The sequence below is a fragment of the Lissotriton helveticus genome, chromosome 8, assembly GCF_964261635.1.
Source record: "Lissotriton helveticus chromosome 8, aLisHel1.1, whole genome shotgun sequence".
Lineage (NCBI taxonomy): Eukaryota > Metazoa > Chordata > Amphibia > Caudata > Salamandridae > Lissotriton > Lissotriton helveticus.
The window spans coordinates 1,128,155,791-1,128,183,073 of record NC_136069.1 but is presented as its reverse complement, the minus strand read 5'-3'; positions in this window follow the sequence as shown (position 1 = coordinate 1,128,183,073).

The following is a 27,283-nucleotide window of genomic DNA, read 5'->3' as shown; positions in this document are numbered from 1 at the left end:
GGCGGCGGCGGCAAGATGGCCGCGTCCTAGGAGAGCTTCGTGGCACCGGCTTTTCTCTTCCTACGGAGGTTCTGCAAATCGGCCCGACTCCTGCTCTCACCAAGACGCAACGATGTCGGAAGTCTTCCGGCTCATTTTGGTGTGCTTTGTGGCCGAAGACGCCTGAAGGAAGGTGCTGTATTTCAGAAAATGCTTTTCTCCCCTTTACTCTGAGGGCTCTTTGCGGCCGCCATTTTAATCTTACTTTTTGGCGCAAATTTTCCCTCACCTCAAAATGGAGCGCTTTTTAAAAAACTTTTGCTCCCTATAATTACACTTCAAGTTGCTGCTCCACATATTACCTACCCAAATGGACTTTATCTGCTCTATGGGTGTTTTTCCTCAACAAAAGGCTTGGTCTACTTCGCCTTTGGAGATTTCTCAATGACTTCTTGCAGTGCGCGCGTGCCGCATTTACATTTACCCTCAGGAATGCTGTATTCTCACTAAGAGATTTGCGCAATTCTTGATTTTATGTGCATTTCTTTCCCATAATGTCACTTTGGCGTTGTTTTATACACGAGACCTAGTTATTTGATTACTTTCTTATAAAGACTTCTTTTTTTTTGGTCTTTGTGTACATTTAACTGCTATATTCTTCGAACTCAACCCTTTTTTTGGTGGTCACCTAATATTGTTTGTCTCAACGCTTCTTTTCTACCCCTGCACTGTACACTACTTCACCATGATGGATTCTTCGCAGTCACACAAAGCTCATGGTACGCCCGGAACTGCATCAGGACAGCGCAAAGACTCCTCAACCAACGCAAGTAAGCGTCCGAAAAAAGACCCTTCATCTCCAACTAAATCCCCTCTAACTATCACGCTAGAGGACATAATGGATGAACTGCATCTTATTCGTCCATTTATCTCGGATACTACTACAACTCTCCAAAGAATTGAGAAAAAATGTTTTGGGCTATATTTACGTTTGTCAGATGTTGAATAAAAAGTCAGCGTCGCTCAAGATGTTGTGGCAAGAGTTGATGCCCTCACTAAGGAAGTAACTCAACTTAAGAAATCCACAGAAGATTTGGAAAATCGGAATCGTCACAATAACCTGAGAATTTACAGTATTCCAGAAGGTTCAGAGGGATCTGACTTGACTCTTTTCCTGAAAACCCAGGTTTTGCCACTCGCCGGTGTCTCCAAATCGGTTGATTTCAACATCCAGAGGGCACCTAGATTAGGTCCTCAAAATACATCCTCAGCTTCCAAGCCTAGAGGTATCATTGCATATTTTTTGCTACACTCCGACTTAATGTCCAACCTAATTGCAGTCAAACAGCATAAACAAATGTTTTGGTCAGGACATAAAATCTTCTTCAGTCAAGATGTCTCCAAACAAACTGCCATTAGACGCAAAGAATTTCTGGATCTTCGGCCAGCTTTGAAGTCGATGAATGCTCGTTATGGCCTTATACATCCTTGCTTCTTCAAAGTGACTTATAAAGACCGGTCTTTTTCCTCTGAGGATCCAGCTGATCTCCGGACGTTCATCCACAACCACAAGGAAGAACAGATGGAACTGAGCAAACACTAACAATTCTCTTTTTCGGATGTTTTAGGTCCCATTCTGTTTTACTGTTGTGCTTTTTTGTTGTCCTTTTTTTCTTCTTGTTCCCTTCTTATAATATGCCTCAATGTTCATTGTTCCTTTGTTGTTCCAGATTCATCTGTTGTTGAAGTGTATAGATTCCCGTATTTTCCTTCCGTACTTGTATGACTCCTACACCTCATTGATGTCTCTCCATCTATCCTGGTAAGCTCTCCTTTTACGATGTCTTTTCCACAGTTTATGTTGTATTTTATTTATGCTAGTTCTTGTTACTTGTTCAGGCCTGCTCAAATCTTTCCACCTCCCTCACGTTATCTCATTGTTTCTTGTCGGTTCCGCCCTGTTCCCCTTTCCTTGTGATGCGGCCTTCTTGGTTTTTCCCTTACGTCCCCCCTCCCCTTTTATTGATTGTTCTCCTTTCTACTTGCTCTATGGCTAAAGCCCCTCGGCTTTCTGTCATCTCCTTCTTTATTGATATGGGAACTCCCGTTCCCGTCTTTATCCCTTTCTATCCTTCCCCTTCTTCTCTCTTCAGTGCTAATGCCCCATTCTCTTTCTAAATTCCTCACTTTCTTGCTTTTTTGTATGCATTTTCTCCATTTCACCCCTTCTTCCTCGGCAACATTTTTTTTTTCTTCATTCACTTCTCTTCAATTCTGTCTTTTCTCTTGATACTATGCTTCTTCATTTTCTTTCGCTCTTTTAGCACATTTTTGGATCTTTCATTGGTGTTGGTTACAACTGCTTCTTATTCATTACATGGTTATACTGTGTTCTTTTATCTTTTTGTTTGCTTGCTTTATCTATTTCATCCTTTTATGTTCTCTTTTCTTTTAACTGCCTTATGTCTCCTTTCCTATTCTTTCCTCTTCTCCTCTAATGAATAACCTTCGTATTATTTCATGGAATGTTAAGGGTCTTCGTAACCCTATCAAAAAGCAACGTATTTTATCTCATTTAGCTCGTCTTAAATGTCAAGTAGCCTTGTTGCAGGAAACTCATCTTTCTTTGCAGGACTTGTCTTTGCTTCGTAAACATTGGGTTGGAGAAGCTTTCTGCTCTCCAGCTGTTAATCACAAAAATGGTGTTGTTATTTTATTTCACAAATCGTTGTCTGTTCAAGTTCAAAATGAAATTGCTGACTCTAATGGTAGATGGTTATTTCTCGATAGTATTGTTAACAATGTTCATCTCTCCTTTTGTAATGTTTACGATCCCAATGGTATAGATCTATCCTTCTGGAATGATTTCTCATCTCTCCTTTCCTCTCGCACTACCGAAGATTTGATTGTTGGTGGCGATTGTAATCAACTTATGAATCCCTTTATAGATCGTAAATCACAATCACGATACGTCCCCAATAAAATGCAAAAATCATTTCACAAATCCATCTCCTCTAGAGGTTTAGTTGACTCATGGAGAATATCCCACCCTGATTAATTTGAATTCTCCTTTTTCTCTCCAGTTCACTCATCATACTCCCGTATTGATTACATATTTCTCTCACAACATGCCTTTCAATCCATGACTCATTCTTAAATGGGGTCTATCCTTATCTCAGATCATGCTCCTATTATCCTTGATATGGATTATCCTTCCCCCACTCCTGCCTCCCGCCGTTGGCGTTTTAACAACTCTTTACTTCTTGATCCCCTCTTCACCACACAATTCACATCTTTTATGGATGAATTTTTTAGCAATAATTTAAACACTACCATAGATGTTCATTCCATATGGGATGCTTTTAAGGCCACTGCCTGAGGAAACATCATAGACTTTGTCTCTCGTAAAAGGAAAGAAGCTCTCAACCAATCATCCCGGATTCTCAAAGGAATTAAAGATCTTGAACACCTCTATTTTACCACGAATTCACCTGATTCTCTATCTTCCCTTGTTAAAGCTAAGTTAGAATTTAATAAACACACGTGGGACTCCGCTTCTAACCATCTTCTTAAATTTAATGCCAAAATATATGGTGGACGTAATAAAGCAGGTAAGTCACTCGCAAAATATCTTAAAATTAAAAAACAGAAATCCAAGATTGTTTTAATTAAAGACTCTGAAGGAACTTCTCATTCTTCGGATGCTAAAATTCTTGACTGTTTTTTTAACTATTATTCTTCACTCTACACTCCTGAATCTAACCCTTCCCCTGAACAAATTGAACCCTTCTTTAATTCCATTCCCAAATCCCACAATATGCTTGCTGATCTCTCCTCCCTAGATGTTCCCATTTCAAAAAAAGAAATATTTGATGCACTCTCACTTTTGCCCAAGGATAAAACTCCAGGCCCGGATGGCTTTACTGTACACTTCTTTCTTCACTTTCAATCCGTTTTATCACCTCACCTACTTACTCTAATTAATCATTCTCTCACTATTGGCGAATCCAAAGGTTCCTTCACACAAGCAATGCTCTGCCTCCTCCCCAAAAAGGATAAAGACCTCTCCCTCTGTAAAAATTATAGACTCATTTCACTTATAAACACAGATTGTAAAGTATATGCAAAAATGTTAGCTATTCATATCAATAAAGTTCTTCCTGAATTAGTTAATATTTATCAATATGGCTTTGGTAAAGGTAGGTCTATTACAGACAACTCTAGAACCCTTCTGAAAATCATACATCTAGCTTCAAAGATGGATTCGCCTATTGCTGCTATCACATTAGATGCAGAAAAGGCTTTTGATCGCGTCAATTGAGATTTTATGTTTGGAGCGCTTCGATGGCATGGTTTCAGCCCTCATATTCTTAAGTACATTCAATTGGGTTAATGGCTTGCAATCTGACTATTTTCCTCTTCATAGAGGAACTAGACAGGGATGCACTCTTTCTCCTTTTCTCTTTATCCTTGCTCTAGAACCCTTCTTGGAAAAAATTAAAAATTCTTCTTCTTACTCTGGTTTTCTTTATAAGGATGTAGAAATGAAATTTACTGCTTATGCGGACGACATTTTGCTTTACATCTCTAATCCCGTTACTTCACTTCCTGCACTTTTCTCTTTACTCAATGACTACTCCTTGGTCTCTGGTTTTAAACTAAACATTGATAAATCTGAAGTCCTCCCCCTCAATAAATTTTGTCTATCCCATATGTTTGATGGTTCAGGATTAGAATGGAACCCTGGTTTTATTGAATGTTTAGGCATCCTCTATGCAAATACTACTAGAGAGACTATTAAAATTAATCATTCTGATCTACTTAAAAATCTTTCCTCACTCATTGACCGCTGGACGCCGCTATTCCTCTCTTGGTGGGGTACATTAGCCACCATCAAGAGGATGCTGCTCCCTATTGTAAATTTTTATCATTCTAAGCTCCCTATTTCTCTTCCTCATTACTTTTTCAAATCCATTAATCGTATTCTAACAAAAGTTTTATGGAATAATCGTAAAGCTAGACTCTCCATCTCTCGCTTCCAGCAACCAAAGAATCTTGGCGGTGTTAATTTTCCTAATATTTCCCGTTTTCATTCTGCATTTACACTTAAACAGATTTGGCCCTTCCTAACTGACTCGTCTCCGTCTTTTCTGACAGCTTGGAGTCCTATAGAACTAGAACAACTTGCCCCCTTTTCATTCCTCACTGCAACGCGTCTATCTCAACCTCCTAATAGATATATGTCCCCTGTTTTCAAGCACTCTAAGGCTTTAGCGATTTCACTTTTTAGCTCTTTTCTGCCTCCTTCATCACTCCATCTACAAACTCCAATTTGGTATAACAAATTCCTTAAGATTAAGAATAGAGCACTTTTTTGGAAGGAATGGATTGATAAAGGCATTATTACTTACGCTCATTTGCTCACAGATAACTCTTAAAGATCCTTTCAGCTTTACAAGACTCGTTTAATCTCTCTAACACACATTCTTCCCATTTTCTCTCACTTACACATACACTCTCTTCTACCATTCTTCAGAACGCCCCTCCTTCTGATGTTACACTTCCTCTTTCCTCCCCACCAGACTTTACCATTCCCTTTAGAGCTTTAGCCTTTACAAGCTCCTCTCTCAACCCCCAAGCTAGAACTCCGATGGGATTTTCCCTTGACTGTTGGGGATAATATTTGGTCTAAAATACATATAGTGTCTCGCTCTGCTAGCACAACACAGACTTTCTACTTTTTTTACAATCGTCTCTTTTTTACTCCCGCAGACCTCTATAAATTTAAGTTATTAGATTCCAAAAACTGTTGGTCCTGCCTATGCGAACATAGCGATTTTATACATATGTTTTTCCATTGCCCTGCAGTCAAAGCTCTTTGGTCCCGTATATGGTCTACACTTAATAGTATTCTGTCCACTGATGTTCCCTTTGAGATAATACACGTATTTCTGGGGGGTTCTTCTCCTATTTGGAATGTTCAAAACAATGTTCGTAAATTCATTGACCTTTTCATGGCAATCTCTTTTCAAATGATTACTACTAACTGGAAAGATACTTCCAAATTAGTATATAATGCTTGGTGGAACCTGTTATGTCACCATCACAGACTTGATCGTGCTTATGCTACAACTGTACCATTATTAATCAAAAGAGATTTGTTATGGTTACCTTTAACCACATATCTATCTAAACTCACCCCTTGATTTGTAGCACTATTCACTGTTTTTTATCTATCCTTTTGATATTTGACATATATTGTTATAGTATTTAAATTCATTGTTGCCTCCTGTTTCCCTTTTCCCTTTTCCCTTTTCTCTTTCTTTCCTTTTCCTTCCCCATCTCTCCCTTCTGAAATTTTCCACCCAAAAAAAAAGCTCATTTTATTGGTATAGTTATATACCCCACTTTTGGGGTTTGTATTTACAATGTTGTGTTTCTAAATTTTCTCATGTTTTCTGAAATATTTACCTTTGTACTGATGTTTTACATCGTTTTATTTTGTTCAATAAAGCTTTCTAAACCCCAAAAATCTTTAACTTAAAAAAACATTTATGCAATTAAATAAATAATTATCAATGAAATAATTATAACTAATTAAAAATAAATATTATATTATATTTAATTAACTTCCCACCCTATACCCCTACACAGCCCAAAACCAGCAGCTAAAACATAACTAAAAATAATATTAATTATACAATTAACATAAATAATCATCAAATAAATTATTAAGATTATTGTAAAAAGAGTATTAATTATTTTTATATAACTGACTTCCCACCATATGTCCTATAAACCCCACAACCTGCTATGGTACTAAAATAACAAAAAATGATTACATAACATTTTAAAACCACTATTACTTTACAAGTCATATTAAAAAACTAACAATATTTAAACAAACATTTTGAAACATATACAATTAACATATATATTACATTACACAAAAATAATTCAAAATCAATATTATTAACAACAATATTTTTACATCGATATTACTTACCTTTCAATTGAAGTCTTATCCTCGATATTCTTGCACTTGATATTTCTGTGTCATAATATTTTCAACTCGATATTTGTGTCAATCTATATTGTTGACTAAATATTTTGTCTGAACACCGCTTAAATGATTGATTGGGGCAGAGGCAACATTCCTTGCCTGATTGGTTTTGAAGATATTAAAACACTAGATTCTATTTATTTACTGGTTGAAAATGGAAGCACTGCCTCTGCGTCTGTTGAAGGGGTGGGTGATCACACTCCAGACTCCACTATGGGGGTGAATACCGGCATGCGCAGAGGAATCCAACAGGCTGGGCAAAAGATAGGAGACATACAACTTAATGCTGGTTCTTTTACTAAGGCTGGTCTGTCTTTAATGTCTTGAAATCTGGGGGGTATAAAATCCAAATTATGTGACCCAGATTGGGGCTCCTACATCAGCACATTTGTCAGGGTCCAAGAAATTATGAAACCTTACCAGAGACTTGCACAGGAACAGAAGATGCAAATTCCCTAACTATCTCTCCAGGATTCCTCAGAGACCAAATTTAAATCGCGTCTCCAATGAACCCCAAAGAGGGAAAGGGGGAGTGGATAAAATAATAAACAAGAGAAGAGACCGGTTCTGGACCTTCGGATATTTCCCTGACTGGTTCTTCTTGTTAGTCCGATCAACAGACTTGTCTTCCGAAGAACAGTTACTCAACACCCTAATCTACTCTACTCTTGTTTTTCTTATTATTATTTGCGTGGACTAGATATTCACGTACCCCTAAGTCTTTCTGAACTAGCCTCTCTTCTTATTAGTTTTTAACCTGGTTATCTTTTTCCTTAATGTTGATAACCTATAAAACACATCAACACTTATCACCTTTAGTCTTACTGTATTGAGGGAATGACTTATTATTATTATTATTTCACCTACCAGTATTATTTTAATGTAAAGTCTTTAATTATTCCTCAACTGAACTTGTTATTTGTCTGTTCTATTGTTGATTGAGTTTGTCTTATTCAATTTCTTATTTTCTCCTTATTTCAGGACAACGTGTAACTTTTCAGGATACTTACAAGGTAAGTAAATATTCTGTTTTTCTACTGTCTCTATGCATTTATCTCTCTTTCGCAATTCGATATTTGTTCTGAAAAAGTCACTTAGCTGAAAGTGGTTCGTTCCTATGTTGATCCGCTTTCTTGCTATGACAGTGTTAACTGGAGCCGGAATCTGTGAGGAGGGAGGAGACACGGAGCTGAGCACTTCATCATGATGTCTACAATTTCGGGCTCCACTCGAGTTTAGGGGAAGGGACAAAAGAATCTCTTATGGGCACAAGGGCAGGGGCTATGGTATGGTTTTTGGTAAATAACCAAAACAATATTTCTATCGCGTACTAGGAGCTAAGGCAATTACGTCTATAGCCGTGAAACGCTTCAGTGAAGTGCGCACTCGTTAGAGAGAGCGCGCCTCACCGAAGATTCCAAGCAGGTGAGAGGAATAACATCTAGACCACTACAGCATTTTGCTCCGCGGCGGCTATCTTGAGATTCCTGTTTCGCCACAGAGCTCCCCAATTGTGTTTAGTCATGGAATTTTCGTCGTTCCTTTTCCCACCTGAGTTGTATAAGGAACAAACTGAGTTTTTCACACTTGTAGAAGGTTTGACGATCCCGACAGTACCCCCCAACAAAGGAGGACGTTTCCCTCTTGGTTTTGTGGGAAATCTTTGATGAAAGATTTTCACTAATCGAGGGGCATGAACATCTGAATCAAGTTCCCAGGACCTCTCTTCCGGACAATAACCTTTCCAGTCTATTAAATAGTATAGCTTTCCTTTAACCTTTTTTGAGTCCAGGATCTCTTTCACTCCGAATTCAATTCCGGATTCTAGTTGAATGGGTATCGGAGGTAGTTCCTTTCTCAGTTCTGAGGAAGCCTTTTTTCAACAAGGAAACATGAAAGACTGGATGAATCTTTAACTTGGTTGGTAATTTTAACCGGTAAGTTACTGGATTAATCTTTTTCTCAATTGAATATGGTCCAATGGACCTAGGTTGAAACTTTCGATTCCCTTTCAATCTGAGGTTCTTTGTACTTAACCACACTTCATTTCCTTCTTCCAAAGGAGGGTCCTCCCTTCTCTTCTTATCTGTATAGGTTTTATATTTGTTCTTGGCTTGTTCCAAATTTTTGGACGCTGTTTGATGAACAAGATTTATGTGAGACACCAAATCCTTAAGTGCTGGGACAGAGATTTCAGTTTGTTGAACAGTAGAATTAGGATGTCTCCCATAATTCCAGTAGAATGGAGAATAGCCAGTGGAAACGATTTTAGCGGTATTATGCGCAAACTCTGCTGCCCATAAATAATCTGACCAATCCTTATCTTGTTTTAACAGAAAGAACCTTAGATATTGCTCTAGGTTCTGGTTTACCCTCTCAGATTGACCGTCTGTCTCTGGGTGATAACTGGTTGAATACCTAGTCTCAATTCCCAAACTTTTTACAGAGGCCCTCCAGAAATGGGACAGGAACTGTGAACCCCGATCTGAAACAATAACCTTTGGTATTCCAAGTAATTTCACCATCTGAGTACTGAAGTGACTAGCTAGTTGTTTTGCTGTAGGAACCCCTTAGAGTGCTAGGAAATGTGCCATCTTTGAAAAGGCATCTACAATTACCAAAACTGTGTCAAATCCCTGACATGATGGTAAGTCAGTTATCAAATCTAGGGTGATCGTGTGCCAAGGAAAAGGTGGAGTTGGCAGAGGTTGTAACAAACCCTTGGGAACTTGCCATTCTGTTTTTCCCTGAGCGCAAATTTTGCAAGTCTTAACATACTGCTCAATGTCTTTCTTCATTGGAGACCACCAATATTTTCTTCTAACCAGATCTGCTGTTTTGTACTCTCCCTTATGACCTGCTAAGATATCATCATGGCACTCATATAATGATTGGTCCTGTAATTCCCGCGTTGGCAAGTGTAAGGCTCCTTTATGATAAGGCAGATGGTGGAGAATCTCTCATTTCTTCTCTTGTTGGAACCATTCCTGCATAGCTTCGGGACTTAAGGCCTGAGTGATCTTTTCTCTCAAATCCATCAAAGTGGCAACACAAATTATTTTAGAGTCTGGAATAATTGTTTGGTCCTTGGTTAGACTCTTTTCCTCTCCTTCAACTCCAATTCGAGATAAGGCATCCGCCTTTCCATTTTGGGCTCCTGGTCTGTAAGTAATCACGAACTCGTAGTCAGCGAAGTATAGAGACCATCAAAGCTGCCGGGGTGTAAGAGTTTTGGCTGACTTAAAAAATGTAAAGTTACGGTGATCCATGAAAACAGATACCACATGATTGGCCCCCATAAGGTAATGTCTCCACTCTTTAAAGGCATCCATGATCGCCAGCAACTCATTCTCAGTTATGGTATAATTAATTTCGGTAGGTGTGAGTTTTCGCGATCTATAGGCAACTGGTTGTAATTGGCCTGTTTCTTTATGTCTCTGAGACAATACACCTCCAATAGCCAGATCGGAGGCATCCGTCTCCACATAAAATGGTTTGCTCTGATCCGCATGTAGGAGAATCGGTGCCATGGTGAAATTGTCTTTTAAGGATTTAAAGGCTTCTTCTGCCTCCTCTGTCCACTCAAAGCGTATTCCTTTCTTAAGCAAACGTGTGAGGGGGAGTATTTTCCGTGAAAATTCACTGATGAATCTCCTATAGAAATTCGCAAATCCAATGAATCCTTGAACTTCCTTGACACTTGTTGAGGATTTCCAGTCAATGACAGCTTGAATCTTCTGTTTATCCATGTTTATTCCAGTTGATGAAATTACAAACCCCAAGAATTCCACCTCTGGTACTCCAAAGGTGCATTTTTCCAGCTTCACGAACATTCTGTTTTCTCTGAGCCTTTGTAATACTTTTCTCACTTGTTCTTGATGTTGACTCTCATTAGCGGAATAAATCAAGATATCGTCAATGTAAACAATTGCATACTGATCAATAAATTCTCCAAGGACGTCATTAAAAAAGTGTTGAAAGGCAGCTGGAGCATTGCATAGCCCATACGGCATGACTTGATATTCAAAGAGTCCGAACCTTGTTCTGAAAGCCGTCTTTCATTCATCGCCCTCTCTTACTCTGATTAGATGATAGGCCCTCTTAAATCTAATTTTATATGGACCCGTGCCCCTTTTATCTGATCTAGGAGGACAGAAATGAGAGGAAGTGGATATTGATTCTTCTTTGTGATTTTATTGATTGCACGATAATCAATACACATTCTCAAATCTCCTACCTTCTTTGGCACAAAAAACAGAGGCGAAGATATCGGCGATGGTGAAGGTGGGATAAAACCGTTTGCCAGATATTTATCAATGTATTCTTTCAAATGCTGATGCATTTTTTCTGTCAAGGCATAAACCCGGCTACAAGGCATATTCAAGCCCGGTTCGAAATCTATTTTACAATCGTAGTCACGATGTGGTGGTAATTGCTCAGTTTCTTACTCGTTGAATACGTCTTCAAAATCTTGGTATTCTGGGGGTATTTCCTGCGAATTAATTACACACACCGAGGCTTCCGCCATGCATAGAGAGTGGGCTGGGTTGTCTATCAGTTTTGCTCCCAGCTCCGAAACAATTTCTCTTACAATATTCCGAATTCACTTCGATCGTCCGTGTACTCCAGTTGATGAGTGGATTGTGCTCTGTAAGCCATGGTAGTCCCAAGATAAGTTGGAACTGGGGTGCTTCAATCAAGTTGAATTGAATATCTTCCCTGTGTCCATCTCCTGAAATCATCTGTATTGGTTCCGTATGGCTCACAATGGGCCGTGAGGAAAGATTTGTTCCGTCGACCGCTCGGATGGGTTCACTCTTTGTCTTAGGAATGGCTCTCAGTCCGACCTTAGCTGCAAATTTTAAATCACAAAAATTTCCTGTTGTCCCAGAATCTATCATTACTGCCACTTCCGTCAGTTAATCCTTGATTAGCATCCTCCTGTCCAACTTCTCCTACAGGTGGCGCTGCAAGTTTTCCTTCGTCTTAAAGGAGTTTTTTTGGTTTCTTTGGACAATTTCTTACAAAATGTCCACTTGAGCCACAATACATACATAAATTGCTGGTTCTTCTCTTATCTTTTTCTTCCTTGGAAAGCGGACCCCTGACTGTTCCTATTTGCATTGGTTCTGGACTATTTGGTCCCTCAGTAAGTTTTCCAGCTTCTGACCTTGTTCTGTGAAATCAGGGAACTATCGGTTTGAATTCTCTTCTTTTTTCGCCTTTCCTTTCTCCTTGATCAAAGTCTAATTCTAAAACCAGATCTATAAGGGCAGAAATTTCCGTGGGCCGATTTGGTATTTGCGCCAGTACGTCTTTTAGTTTGTCTCTTAAACCACAGTAGAAAATTGCTGTTCTTTTACTTTCAGGCCAGTCTGTTTCCATTACTAGTTTATTAAACTGAGCCTAGTAAACCACAAGGTCTTGTCCCTTGTTGCAGTTCTAGTAATACGTTATCAACTGCCTGAGAAACTCTTCGTATATCAAATATTCGAAGAAATTCTTTTTTAAACTCTTCATAGTTCCGCAGAAGTGCGTCATCTCTTGAAACCAATTGCATGGACCATGACGCAGCATCTCCACTCAAATATGATAAAACAAAGGCTACTTTGGATTGCGTGTCAGGGAAAATGGAAGGGTGGCACATGAAATGTAGGGAACATTGAGTGATGAACACTTGTGCCTTTTGGGGGTCCCCATTAAATCTTTCTGGAGGGGCCAATGGAATAACAGGGGACAAGGAATGTATGACTTGTGTAGTTAATTTATTCGGGTCTCCTGCTGATGGGTTTAATCCGTCCCTTCCTGAAAAAGGTTGTCTGACTCTCTGGGCCAATTCCGCTGTTTCCTTTCTCGAATTTATGACTTCCTGTCTTAAACTCTGATTTTCTTCTCTAACTGCTACTAGCTCTTTTTTGTATGGCTTCTAAGACTGATCCTAAGATCTGCAAATGTCTTCCCTCTGCCATTCTGTTCGGGTGCAAGTTTTAACACGTGGGCACTTCACTCTGTCAGGGTCCAAGAAATTATGAAACCTTACCAGAGACTTGCACAGGAACAGAAGATGCTGATTCCCCAACTCCCTCTCCAGGGTTCCTCATTGACCAAATTTAAATTGTGTCTCCAATTAACCCCAAAGGGGGAAAGGGGAGTAGATAAAATAATAAACAAGAGAAGAGACTGGTTCTGGACCTTAGGATATTTCCCTGACTGGTTCTTCTTGTTAGTCTGATCAACAGACTTGTCTTCCGAAGAAACCTAAGGGAACTAACACAGAACAATTACTCAACACCCTAATCTACTCTACTCTTTCTTATTATTATTTGCGTGGACTAGATCTTCACGTACCCCTAAGTCTTTCTGAACTAGCCTCTCTTCCTATTAGTTTTTAACCTAGTTGTCTTTTTCCTTAATGTTGATAAACTGTAAAACACATCAACACTTATCACCTTTTAGTTTTACTGTATTGAGGAAATGACTTATTATTAATATTATTATTTCACCTACCAGTATTATTTTAATGTGAAGTCTTTAATTATTCCTCAACTAAACTTGTTATTTGTCTGTTCTATTGTTGATTGAGTTTTTCCTTGCTGATTCATTTTATTTAGTAGTCAAGAGTATCCTCTAATCTATTAATCCTCATGTCTTATTCAATTTCTTCTTTTCTCCTTAATTCAGGACAACGTGTAACTTTTCAGGATAATTACAAGGTAAGTAAATATTCCGTTTTTCTACTGTCTCTATGCATTCATCTCTCTTTCTGCAATTCGATATTTGTTCTGAAAAAGGCACTTAGCTGAATGTGGTTCGTTCTTATGTTGATCCGCTCTCTTGATTTGACAGGGTTAACTGGAGCCGGAATCTCTGAGGAGGGAGGAGACACGGACCAGAGAACCTACTCACAACATCTTCAATTTCGGGCTCCACTCGAGGTAAGGGGAAGGGACGAAAGAATCTCTTATGAGCACAAGGGTAGGGGCTAAGGCAGGGTTTTTGATAAATAACCAAAACAATATTTCTATCGCGTACTAGGAGCTAAGGCAAATACGTCTATAGCCGGGAAACGCTTCAGTGAAGTGCGCACTCGTTAGAGAGAGCGCGCCTCACCGAAGATTCCAAGCAGGTGAGAGGAATAACATCTAGACCGCTGCAGCGTTTTGCTCCGCGGCGGCCATCTTGAGTTTCTTTTTTCGCCACAGAGCTTCCCAATTGTGGTTAGTCATGGAATTTTCGTCGTTCCTTTTCCCACCTGAGTTGTATAAGGAACAAACTGAGTTTTTCACACTTGTAGAAGGTTTGACGATCCTGACAACATTCGATGTATGTGTGTTTCAAGAAACCTGAGCAGTAAACAATGTTTTCATGAATGGCTTCACCTCTTATAATGTGGGAACTAGAGCACCTGGGAGATTTGGGAGGGCCTCAGGATGGCTATGGATTCTTGTAAGCAATACGGTTCCCTGTTCACACATATTATTGAAGGTTGATTCTTCTGAGTTAGTGAGGATTAGCCTGAAATTTGAACATAGTACTATTTAATGTGTATGTGAGATTGGAAGCTGCTAGTACTGATTCACCTGTTCTGGAAATTCTCAATGAGCTCATTGAAAAAAAAACAGCCAAAGTTGTTATTACTGGAGATTTTAATGTATCTTTCAAACCTTTATAGTATATTAACGCTCTGACCAAGGAGGAAGATGTGCAGTGTGGTATACCATTTTTAACGGGCAAATCACTGAGTTATTTTTCAAATGTAGCCTTCCAGCTAACTACTTTGGTAGTCAGCCGGGGCCTAAGAGCCTGCAATGGTCACAACCGTTCTTATCAATAAATGGCACCTACCTTTAAAAGGGGAATTTATAAGAGAATGATTGATTAAGGGGGCGATTACGATGGCTGGCAGACGCAACCGTCTCAGAAACAGAACTGACCGACCTCTGGTTGGCGGTCCCGACAGCCCGATTAGGATGCAACTAAACACTGCGGTCGCATTCTGTTATTTCCTTATGGACGTATGTGTTACGGACATAAACCAGCCGTAGTACATACACCCATAGGAATATGGGAGGTGGTGTTAATCACTTTACCCTGTGGCAGGCACCGGAGGCCACAAGGGAAGGGGGTCCCTGCTAGGGGCCCCCAAACAAGCTTTCCAACAGGGTTTCCATGTCATAAAGGCCGGCATGGAAACCCTGATGGAAACTGTGCAATGTAATTCGGATGGCGTAAACCGCCATCCATTTGGAATACGTTCCGGTTCCAACTCGCCAATGGGCTACATGAGCCCGTCGGAAGCCAGCTGGAATGACCGGCCAGTTTCAATTCCAGACGGCAGAATCAAAATCAGCCGGTCAGAATTGAAACCGACGATGTCGTTCGTAAGACCTACGACTTGAGGTCGGAGGCCTCATGACCGACATCATAATAGGCTCCTTTGTGTTTTTTGACATAAGGTTTTAGCCACACATTGATGATATGAAAATTCTTAACCATGTGGACAGCGACCAAAACTCCCTGAATATATTGTTACACAGGATTGTATTAAATGCTGTCTCAACTTCCTGCCACACGGAGGTACCTATTCCTATGCCTGCAAATAACTTTAGGTGGGTCAAATGGCCTAAAGTACTGTCTGATCGCAAGTTATATTCCGAAAGCTACCATTGGTTTGTTTTTCACTGATCTGTTTTTGTGTAGTATTTGAATGCAAAAATTCCTATTTTAGAAATTCACTAAAGCTTTTTTGAAACTTTGAAATCTTTTTTATAAAAAAGTCACACACTTGCAGACTTTTTGTTAAGGAGAAACCATGGTTTAATGATAGGTGTAAGCTAGCTAAACGCTCACTAACGATGGCCGTTCAAAGGTGCTCATGTCAGGAGATCACAGAAGCTAGACATACTTGCAAACTGGTAGTTCTGAATGCCCACAATGACTGGGGCAAAAATAATTGGTGAGATTTATTATGCACTGTCGAGACAAATAATAATAGAGCTTTTTGGAACATAATATCACATAGTAGCGTAGATAGCATGAATTCATTCCACCTCCATATCCAACATGAAAAATGGGTTAAACACTTATCATCCCTATATGCTCTATCAAAGTGTTGCGAGTACCTTTTGTGCTCATGTTCTGGAACTTGCTTTACATCTTTCCAAAGAAAACTTACCTGAAACCAACACAATCTCCTTTAGTATACCAGACACCTCCAGTGCTATCAGCTGTCTTTAACTTGCCAAGGCACTTGGCCCTGATAAGGTTCCTGAAGACTAGTACAAATCCGAGACCCCAAGTCGCTTGGAGAGGTGCTGAATTCATCCCCGTCTATAAGAAGGGAGAGGCTGGTAACCCCTCAAACTATTGGCCCATCAGTGTTATAGATAATTTGCAGAAGGTCTTTGCAAGGCAGGTTCTTGATAGCCTGTCAAATTGGATAGATGCCATCATGTGTTGTCTACAATGCAAGCTGGCTTACATGCAAAACTAAGCACTATTGTCCAGGTGTTCCGATTTGCAATTTTGTATTGGAAATATGTGCTGACTAACAAAAAAACGTAGATGCAGCCTTTATAGACCTATGCGCACCATTTTATCATGTCACTCAGGACAAACTGTAGCGGACGACGCAGTTTTAATGGGTCGCACCCCCAATGCACTGCGTATATTAGTTAGGGGATTCGTTGATTTTATGAATGGTTTGAACCTTTGTACAAATTTTAAGGAATCGTTTTTAATGTGTTGCGGTCCTAAAAAATGTCACATTAATGCTATTACCTAAGGTTCTGGTACTTATGCACATGCACTTTCCCACATCTGGGCCTTCAATTCTCAGATAATGGATCTTGGGCAGCTCATTTGGCATACGGCCGGAGCACATTTTTAAAGGCTGTCAGTTCTATCCTGAACCTTCCACAGCCAAAAAGAATCGAGGTAGTGCTATCCCTACCTAAAATTTATAGAACACAGTGTATACCCACTGCAACATACGGGGCTGAAATCTGGAGATTTATCAATTCTAAAAGTATTCAGGTTGAAAAAAATAGATTTTGTAGGAGAGTCTTTGGGATACCTATCTCCTCTTCATCCTTTATCTGCCATAAGGAGCTAAAACTATTTTATATAGAAGATTACATCAGGTCCTGTCTTGCCTTTATTTGGTTAAAAGTTTGGCAAAACACGGCTTCCTCGTTAACCAGAGAAATTATAGTTGATTGCCTAAAATGTGACAAGGGCGGAGACATACCGTGGTTGGCGGAAGAAAGTGCAAGTGTAAATAAAGTAGATCTTACCCATTATTTTTCAAAACCCAGACCATCTAGAGAGTGTTAACAAAAAGCCTATTCGAGAAGTCATATACAAATATTATGGGGATGCTAGATATGAACAAGAGTTCCTCGAAACCTTTCGTCGCCCGTTATATATCTATGGCAGACAACGGATGTACCCCCTCTTATCTCCCAGCCAGTTATCTTTTAAAAGACATTAACCGGTGGGATCGAAGCTTGCTCTTTTGTCTTAGGGCTGGCATATTAATATATCTGTTGTGCTTTTCCTTAGGCTTCCAAAAAAATATTGAACAATTGCCCTGCCCTTATTGTAATTTAGGTAAGCAATCTTTGTTACATTTTTTATTCTTTTGTAACTTTTATCAAAAGTATAGCAAACAATTCTTGATTCCCTTCTTTAAGGCCAGTGGAATCACGGACTTTATGGTTGCTAATGGGATTATCCTTCAGCTCAGTGGGGAAAATGTAACCCTCTCTGTAACCCTCCCAGTTTGTACCTTCTTGACGATGGCGATCAGCTCATGTGTCTCCATGAGTCCCCTATAAATAGTTCTGATTATATCATATGAACTTCCTGCTTTTATGCTGATAGAGAACATGCACTTGGTTTTTGCCAAATGCTTAAATTGTGTGGACTTCTAACTATGGGCCTAACAGCCTATTTCCCCCTGCTGCTATTTCTGTAAAATCTATTTGCACCTTGCACTTTATCCTATGATGTTGCTATATAATTTGATATACTCTCGGTTTTTGTAATACTTATAGACTTATGATGATTTATTGTATTGTTTTATATTGTAAAAAGTCCCTTCTGTATGTTTTTAACCCAGATGATGTTTTATATATAATGTTTTAAGCGCCCAACTCTGTGATATATTGCTTTGTGCTTTTATGGATACTTTATATCCGAATAAAGATTATTGATATGATATGATATGATATGATCATGTCACTCACAACAAACTGTAGAGTGTCTTAGACAAAATGGGTGCCCCTGTGAATCTAATTGTACGTTAACAGAAAAATAATTATGCACAGGTACGTTGGGGAGACAAGGGTGAACTCACTGACCGCACTCCTAAATAAAAAGGCGTCTGCCAGGGATGTGTTTTAGTACCCACTTTATTCACCCTCTCCATAAATTATGTGGCAAAGGATCTGCTTATAAACAACAGAAGGTACCAGAGGGTCTCAAAGGGTGTGCCCACAAAGAATAGAGAGCCAACCAATCCCTACAAGCCAACGTGATGCGTCACAGAAAATTCTCACCAAGGTGAGGAAAATACCCATCAGTCACCATACGGATCCGCCCTTCATCATTTGGGATTTTATCCGTACCACCCGTCTGAGAAGCTCGGTGTCACACTAAGAGGTCAACCCGGTGGTAAGGGGGTTCCTCAAAAGCTAAAGGCAGTGACAGTGTGGTAGACCACTAGGTGTTTTATAAGTGGCCCCAGATATGGGACTGGGGTGTGCAGTGCTAGAAAGAGTGAGAGGGTGAAAAAAACCAATAAGAAGTGAATTTAAAATTGGTTTGAAAAGGCACTTAACAAAGAGTTTATTCGGTGTGTGCCTAACATACCAAAAGTATAAAAACAATACAACCTAAGGCTGTCTCATAATGTAGACTGCTCCAGGTAAGGAAAGGTCAACTAGTTTCTGCAATACTGGGACTGTTATTCCCTTGCATTCATCAGGACCAATAAACAATTAAAAACTACTGCACCATGTGAATTTAAATAAAGTGAAGGGTGACACCGGGATAACAAAACAAGTGCATAAAGTCACCTGAATGCTCCAGATGCCCTTACAGTCTGTGCATATCACCGAGGAGAAAGAGAAGGGTTAGGTATAGCTATCATCATCAAATGGGCTGACCAAAAAGTCCATTTAATATGGATCAAACATTACATCACACGCACAGTGTTGACATGTAGGCACTTAATACTAATATGGCCTGATTTATAAGTTATTTGGAAAGACAATTTCGTAAGCCAAATATCTCCCAGTCCTTACCTCGATCTGTAAGGTAGACTGGCCTCACCCCACCTGGCAGCGGCTCAGGGGACAATGAAGCACCGCTCTAGAAAACATGTCAAAAACACGTAAACAACACAAGCACACAACAAGGGACTGAGCACTTCCTCTTATCAGTAGCCGACAAAATATGGTGTCGGTATCTTTCAAAATAAATGTTTTGGTACCCAGCAATCACGGAGCCAGGACTCAATTTAAAGCCAGCTGCCGTTTGTTAGAAAAGCGCAGCATGGCACGAGTAAGAGCAGTAGGCACAGAGCCTGGACTCTGTTTAAAATTAGATACCGTTTGTTTGAAAGAGCGCAGCATGGCGCGAAGAACAGCAAAAGGCTTCTCCTACCTCTCTGTCGGTACTCCGGGCCGGCGTCCTGGCCGACTGGGGAGGTAACGAGAGACGAAGTAGCGGTTGTTTATAAGCCGCGCTGCTATTGGTAGCCAGGTCACGTGGGGCGACTAACAGACCTGTAGGATTGGTGTAAAGTTAGGCGGGGCTGTGTTCTCATAGGCTGTTGCACTATAGACCATCAGAGTTCATTGGCCGGTATGGCGTTAGGTGGTCATGGTAACGCGGGTCTAATGGCAAATGTAAACACAACACGAGTAAAATACAGGGGGGAGAACAACCGGGTAATTACACGGGTGTAATCTTATATATATTAAAAACGGAAAAAATAGTAATAACTGGCTTTCAGTTGCTGTCGCCCGATCAAGCGTTCAAAAGAAAGCTTGACTATCGGGTCACTGGGGCTGAAAAATAGCCGCGCAGTGCAGCTAACGGTGCATGCCTATTACCTAACGCTGTAATGCAGAGAGAGATAACCCATGCACGACTTACCAAAAAACTCGCTGGGATAAATATAGTGTGTTCATATTTATCGGGACAAAGTCCTGGGTAGGGTCACAATGTCAGGATCTGCTGACATGCCTGAATGACTCACTAACTTAAAATGGCAACAAGATACAAATCTTACCTTTTGCAGACAACTCACTGCTCATTTCTAAGACCCCTATGAGTCTTCCAAACCTAGTGCCCAAAGAGGCCTTGCACTGGATGCTTCAAATACGAAGGGGCGTTTCTACAAAGAAATAACGCAGTGGCAAAATTAGCTTCACAGCACTGCATCATTTAAAAAATACAGGGATGAGCTGTATTTACAACAAAATGGTGCACCCCTGTGTTTCCAATGTGCTGGTGCTAAAAATAGCTTCCTAGTGCCAACACAGACACCCCTTGGCCATTATGTAATGATTGTTGAGGTGCAGGAAGGACACCTTCCTGCACATAAACATTTATTAAAGGTGTTTTGCTCTTTTTATGTGTGCTGTGGAATGCAGCATACATACGAAAAGCTAAAACAAGGAGAAATAATAGTATTACTCCTCATTCGCCAATCTAAAGCCTGCTTTTGCATGTTGTTAGCTTTTGCCTCTGCCTCAGATTTACAGGTTCTTGTCAATGTGAGGCAGGGCCAAAAAGCAATGGGTGTTGCGGTGGAATGCCCAGAGCAACAGCAATTGCACACCCCTTTCATGCAGAAAACTGTGTGAAAGGGTACCATATTTACAAGGCGGCGTTAAACCATTCAAAGTGGCTTAAGGCCACTTTGTCAATATGGTGCTGGGAATTGCTCCACTGGTACATCGTAAAAAGTGACATGCCGGTGGTGCAATCCACTTGTAAATATGCCCCTAAATTCATGGTGTTTTGGGCCAGAACATCTAGAAACTGTGTTGTGAGAGTGGGTGATGAGGTGCTTGAAAGGGTCCAAAGTTATGCTTATTTAGGGTTAGAATGTCTGAGAACTTCAAGTGGGGACCCCAACTTAATAAGAGTCTCCTACTCCTTCAACACAGGTCTAAAGCTACCGCACAAATGAATAATAGAACTTGTTCTCACTCCATTTTTCCTGCTTTCGAAGTATATTGTGTAAAGGTACGGAATGCCGCTCTCCATGGAGCTGATTTGTGGGGTTATGATCACATGCATAAACCAAACATAGCCAAGAATAATTTTATAAGAACTCTTATTTCCATTCCTCTTAGTACCCCCGTGTTCCTCTTTTAATACTGGTCTTAGAAGAATTCATGATATTGCAGATTTGAAGCTTTTGGTTTATTGGGTATGCCTATTGTCTGCCACACAGCTTTGTGATTACAGGGATTCCCTCAAGGTACTGCTGAGTATGTCCAATGCACTGAAAGTTCCATGGCTAAAGTTTGTATCCAGAGGCGCCACCAGGAACTCGGGCATGCTGAAAATATGGTGGTTGTGCCAGACCCCAGGATGCTTCTCCTGCGGGGGCAGTGTTTGCAGGCCGATTGCGCAGCCGCTCCCGCCCCCTGCAAGCAGTGATTGGTCACATTTAGCATGCCCCAGAAGCACTAGAGGACTTCCGGGGCAACGTGGGCAGAGGGGGTCCCGGATCCTGCTGGGACCTGTTCTATCTGATTTAGGGTCCGAGGCTCCTTTAAAAGGAGCGTGGAGCAGCGGCTCTATCTCCACCTCCACCATTGGAACAACTGCACGCCTCCGGCTACGCGAAAGAGGTCATTAACCTAAACTCTTCTTACTTTTTTTCATGACTTCTTGTATTTTAGGATTTTGGGCAGCATTTGTTACCGGCGTGAGGTGCAGCAGCTGGGACATCTCATCTCTCCCTTCCTGGTTGACGGCCACACGCAAAAGCTGGGAGCCAGGCGGGTTAGAGGAATACTCACCTGCCCCATTTGACTGGATCTGTGGGAGTGGCTCTGGCTGTTGGAGTGTTGCGGTCACGATTGCTGCTTAGAAAAAAGAGGTAAGTGGGGGTGTTTTTTGGGAACAGCGCCCGATAATTTGTTGGCCTGGAACTTTGGGTGTGCCAATTGTAGGCAGGGGGGCACGGAAAGGTTTTTCAAGCGTGCATTGTTTCTACCATAGGTGAGTCTAGGCTTTCTGTCTCACCAGTGGGGATTGCAAGGGATGCCTGTAGGCCCCGGTTTAAGGCATTGGCCCAGCACTTTGATACATAGGGAGCCTACCTATTTTGGTTTTATTGGATCAGGGATGGCACCCAAGTCGAAGAGGGGTCAGGTCCCAACCAGAATGGATGGAGGCAAGGATGCGCATAGTGATTGAGTTAGGACAGTCCGTGTTTGAGTTGCGTAGTAAGGTGGATGGCCAGGAAGGTGATGAGGTGAGGACTAGGCGTTCAGGAGTGGCCCCCAGGGCAGTATTCCATCTGGTACCCCGGAGACTAAGGGCCAAACAGGGGAGTGGGGGGCAGCGCCACCAGTGGTACTGACCCCAGTTGTCCTAGGGACCTCAGTCCCAGCAGGGGGATCCAGACCTGAAGAAGGGAATGGGGCAGCCTCTTTGGAGGTACTCTCTCCAGGAGGCACGAGACCCAGGGCAGTCAGGTACATCAGGGGATCCTGGTTTAGAGGGGGGCCCGTTCGGCCAGTATTTCCCCCCCCTAGTGGGTCTCTAGGGGGTAGTGTGCCTGGTCACCCAGAATTGTTAGCCAATCTGGCAGCAGTGCTCCAATGGTTAGCTAAAGCGGGGACAGTGATTCCTTCTGCGTGAGAAGGTGCCCTGCTAGCCGAGGAGGATGCAGTAGAATGGGACAGGAAATTGGTAGTTCAAGTAGAATAGGCCAAGCAGGAGGAGCCACAGTTTGTTGAACCAGGCCCATTGGCGTCAACTGTTGGGGTTAGCAGCGGGACAGGGCAAACTAACACAGGGAGCAACAAGAATTGCCCTGAGCCTCCCGAAGCCGGCACATCTGCAAGATTCGAAACAAGCCAAGATGCCAGCTGGCATGAAGTCAGGTACGGTGCAAGTGTTACCAAGTTTGGGCTTAGGGGAAAGGCGCACTTCTCGGGAGCGTCTAGGGAGGCACATTTCACAGGAAGTGAAGGAACAAATCAGAAAGGGGGAATATGTTAATATGTTTTCTTTGCTAATTGATAAAGATGAAAAAGAGGAGGCAAACAAGTTGAGGGAATGGGCTCATCCAAGGGAGTGGGGTAATTGGCCCACTAGGAAAAAGAGTGATGAAACCTTGGTTAACTGGATAAAGGCATTTTCTAAGTATCATGCGATAATGATAGAGAAGATCCCAGGTCTGGGCGCTGAATTGGTGTGCTATCAGAATAGGATCACATGTGCACATGATGAGTTTGCAGGAGTGTGGTGGAAAGAATAAGACAAGGAATTTAAGGTCTCTGAGCCGGCCCTAACATGTGATCAAATGGATGTCATTTTGTGGTGAAGACACATGAAAAGCTCAAGCCAGGACACTCCAAGAGGCAGTCCTTTCGGTCAGGTACACATCTTAGCGGGGGAGGTGCCGGCAAGAACGGAGCGTGTTGAGATTTCAACAAATGGGCCTGCACTAGGCCCAATGGGTCATGCAAATTCAAGCATGCCTGCTTTTTCTGTGAGCTATCCTCCCACCCAGAATCCAAGTGTTTTAAGAAATCAAAAGACAAGGGAGGTAAAAAAAACAGGAATGAGGTTTGGTTACTTAGTAAGGCACACTCACCCATATACACAATGGCTTTGATACCCTGGTTAAATAAATACTGCTGCCCAAACACAGCCCAGATTTTGTTGGACGGATTCAGGGATGGCTTCAGGATACCTGCTCCTGGCTATTTCTGGGATCTCTCACTGCCGCAATCAGCAGTCAGAGAGGGATAACATGTCAGTGGCAATAGCTAAGGTCTGGAAGGAATTGAGTATGGGCAGGCTAGCTGGTCCTTTTGATACAATCCCGGTTGAAGATTTTGTCTGCTCACCGCTGGGGGTGGTGCCCAAAAAGGACCCGGGTGAGTTTTGCTTGATATATCACTTGTCAGCTTCCTAGGGTCAATCATTGAATGATGCTATTGATGGCGCCCTGTGCACCATGAGATACGCAACATTGGATAAGGCGTTTGCAATGTTGCAGTCACTTGGCCCGGACATGTTATTGGCAAAATCAGACATTGAATCTGCCTTCCGCTTATCCACAAGACTTTCATCTGTTGGGGTTCCAGCTAGAGAGGAAATTCTACATGGACAAGTGCATGCTAATGGGGTGCTCGGTCTCTTCCTCATATTTTGAGAAATTCAGCTCCTTCCTTGAGTGGGTTTTCAGGCAGGTGACTGGGCACCTCTGGGTATTGCACTGTTTGGATGAGTTCCTGTTGTTAGGGGCGCAAGGGTCACAAGAGTGCTATAAGGCGCTAGAAGCATTTTGCACACTCATGCGCAAATTTGGGGTACCCTTGGCGCCAGGAAGGACAGTAGGACCGGTCACAAAAATTGAGGTTCTGGGCATAGAGCTGGATTCAGTGAAGGGTCTGTCGCACCTTCCACTGTGTAAGGTAAGAGGTTTCATGCTAGCATTGGAGGAATGCCTGAGCAAAGACAAGATCACTATACATCAATTGCAGGGGGAAGTGGGAATACTTAATTTTGCATTGCTGGTCATTCCAATGGCCCACTCATTTTCACATTCCATTGCACAAGCAATGTCTGGCTTGAAAGAAAAGCATCACCATAATTCGGTTGTCCAATGAGGTTAAGCAAGATATGCGGATTTGGATGCCATTCCTGCATGATTTCAATGGCACAGTAGTGTGGCCCAGCCCTGCTAGGACCAGCCCGGCGATTGGCCGCATGACAGACGCTGCCGGGAGTGAGGGTTTTGGTGCCATCCTAGGTCCACAATGGGCAGCACAGCATTGGCCCAGTTAGTGGATTGATGCTGGTGTGACAAGTAACATCTAATTTCTGGAACTATTCCCCATATTGGTAGCCCTAACTATTTGGCCACTCCAATTTTGTAATCAATCAGTAGTTTTCTGGTCTGATAACATGGCAGTGGTGGAATGCATTAATCAGCAGTCTTCTAATTGTAAGATGATGATTCACTTGCTAAAGGAGATTGTACTGCAGTGTATGAGATTAAATGTGATATTTAGGGCCAAGCGTGTTCCAGGAGTATTAAATCACGCTGCTGCCGCATTATTTCATTTCAAGATGCATGTATTCAGGGCCTATCACCCAAAAGCAGCAGACTGTCCCACGCCTTTTCCAGAGCATCTGTGGCAACTCGGTGCCCCAACCTAGCGGACCTTGTGGCAGCTATCCTAGCACCCAGGACTAGGCGGGCCTATGAGGGGGCTTTACTGCTAGGCATGGGCATAAAATCCGTTCCGTTCGCGGAATTTGCAGATTTTCTGCAATTTTGCGGTCCGCGAATCTCGCGAAATTGCAGAAAAATCCGCGAAATCGCGTTCGGGACGGATTTTCAAAAACTGAAGTATATGAATCACTTACAGGGTTACAGCAGGTGCCCAAGTTGAAGCTAATTTCTTTGTAACCATTTACAAAATGGTTACAAAGAAATTACCTTCAACTTGGGCACCTGCTGTAACCCTGTAAGTGCTTCCTGAGCGGCGCCTCCAGAGTTGTTGCCTACTTGCAACTATTCTCTGACCCTGCTCTGACCCTCGAAGCAGGGTCAGAGAATAGTTACAAGTATGGCACAATGCTCCAGGCTGTCACAAAAATTAAACCACAACAGGAAGCACTTACAGATAAGGAAGCAGGTGCCGGACTTGAAGCTCAAATTCAGTAATACATTAACCAGCCCCGGTTGAGGCTGGGCAGGTGTGCTTTCTCCCCATAATCTACAGTGGTGAACCAGAGGGTGCTGTGATGAACCAGAAGGTGCAGTTGTGAACCAGAGGGTGCTGTGATGAACCAGAGGGTGGCAGTGGTGAACCAGAGGGTGGCAGTGGTGAACCCGAGGGTGGCAGTGATGAACCAGAGGGTGGCAGTGATGAACCAGAGGGTGGCAGTGATAAACCAGAGGGTGGCAGTGATGAACCAGAGGGTGACAGTGATGAACCAGAGGGTGGCAGTGGTGATCGAGAGGGTGGCAGTGATGAACCAGAGGGTGGCAGTGGTGAACTAGAGGGTGTCAGTGGTGAACCAGAGGGTAGCAGTGGTGAACCAGAGGGTGCTGTGATGAACCAGAGGGTGGCAGTGATGAACCAGAGGGTGGCAGTGGTGAACCAGAGGGTGGCAGTGATGAACCAGAGGGTGGCAGTGGTGAACCAGAGGGTGACAGTGATGAACCAAAGGGTGGCAGTGGTGAAACAGAGGGTGGCAGTGATGAACCAGAGGGTGGCAGTGGTGAACCAGAGGGTGGCAGTGATGAACCAGAGGGTGGCAGTGATGAACCAGATGGTCACAGGGGTGAACCATAGGGTGGCAGTGGTGAACCAGAGGGTGGCAGTGGTGAACCAGAGGGTGGCAATGATGGACCAGAGGGTGGCAGTGATGGACCAGAGGGTGGCAGGGGTGAACCAGAGGGTGGCAGAGGTGAACCAGAGGGTGGCAGTGATGAACCAGAGGGTGACAGTGGTGAACCAGAGGGTGCTGTGATGAACCAGATGGTGGCAGGGGTGAAACAAAGGGTGGCAGTGGTGAACCAGAGGGTGGCAGTGGTGATCCAGAGGGTGCTGTGATGAACCAGAGGGTAGCAGTGGTGAACCAGAGTGTGGCAGTGGTGAACCAGAGGGTGGCAGTGATGAACCAGAGGGTGGCAGTGATGAACCAGAGGGTGGCAGGGGTGAACCTGGGGGTGCTGTGATGAACCAGAGGGTGGCAGTAATTAACCAGAGGGTGGCAGTGGTGAACCAGAGGGTGGCAGTGATGATCCAGAGGGTGGCTCTGATGATCCAGAGGGTGGCAGTGGTGAACCAGAGGGTGGCAGTGATGAACCAGAGGGTGGCACTGGTGAACCAGAGGGTGCTGTGATGAACCAGAGGGTAACAGTGATGATCCAGAGGGTGGCAGTGGCAAACCAGAGCGTGGCAGTGATGAACCAGAGGGTGGCAGTGATGATCCAGAGGGGGGCAGGGACGAATCAGA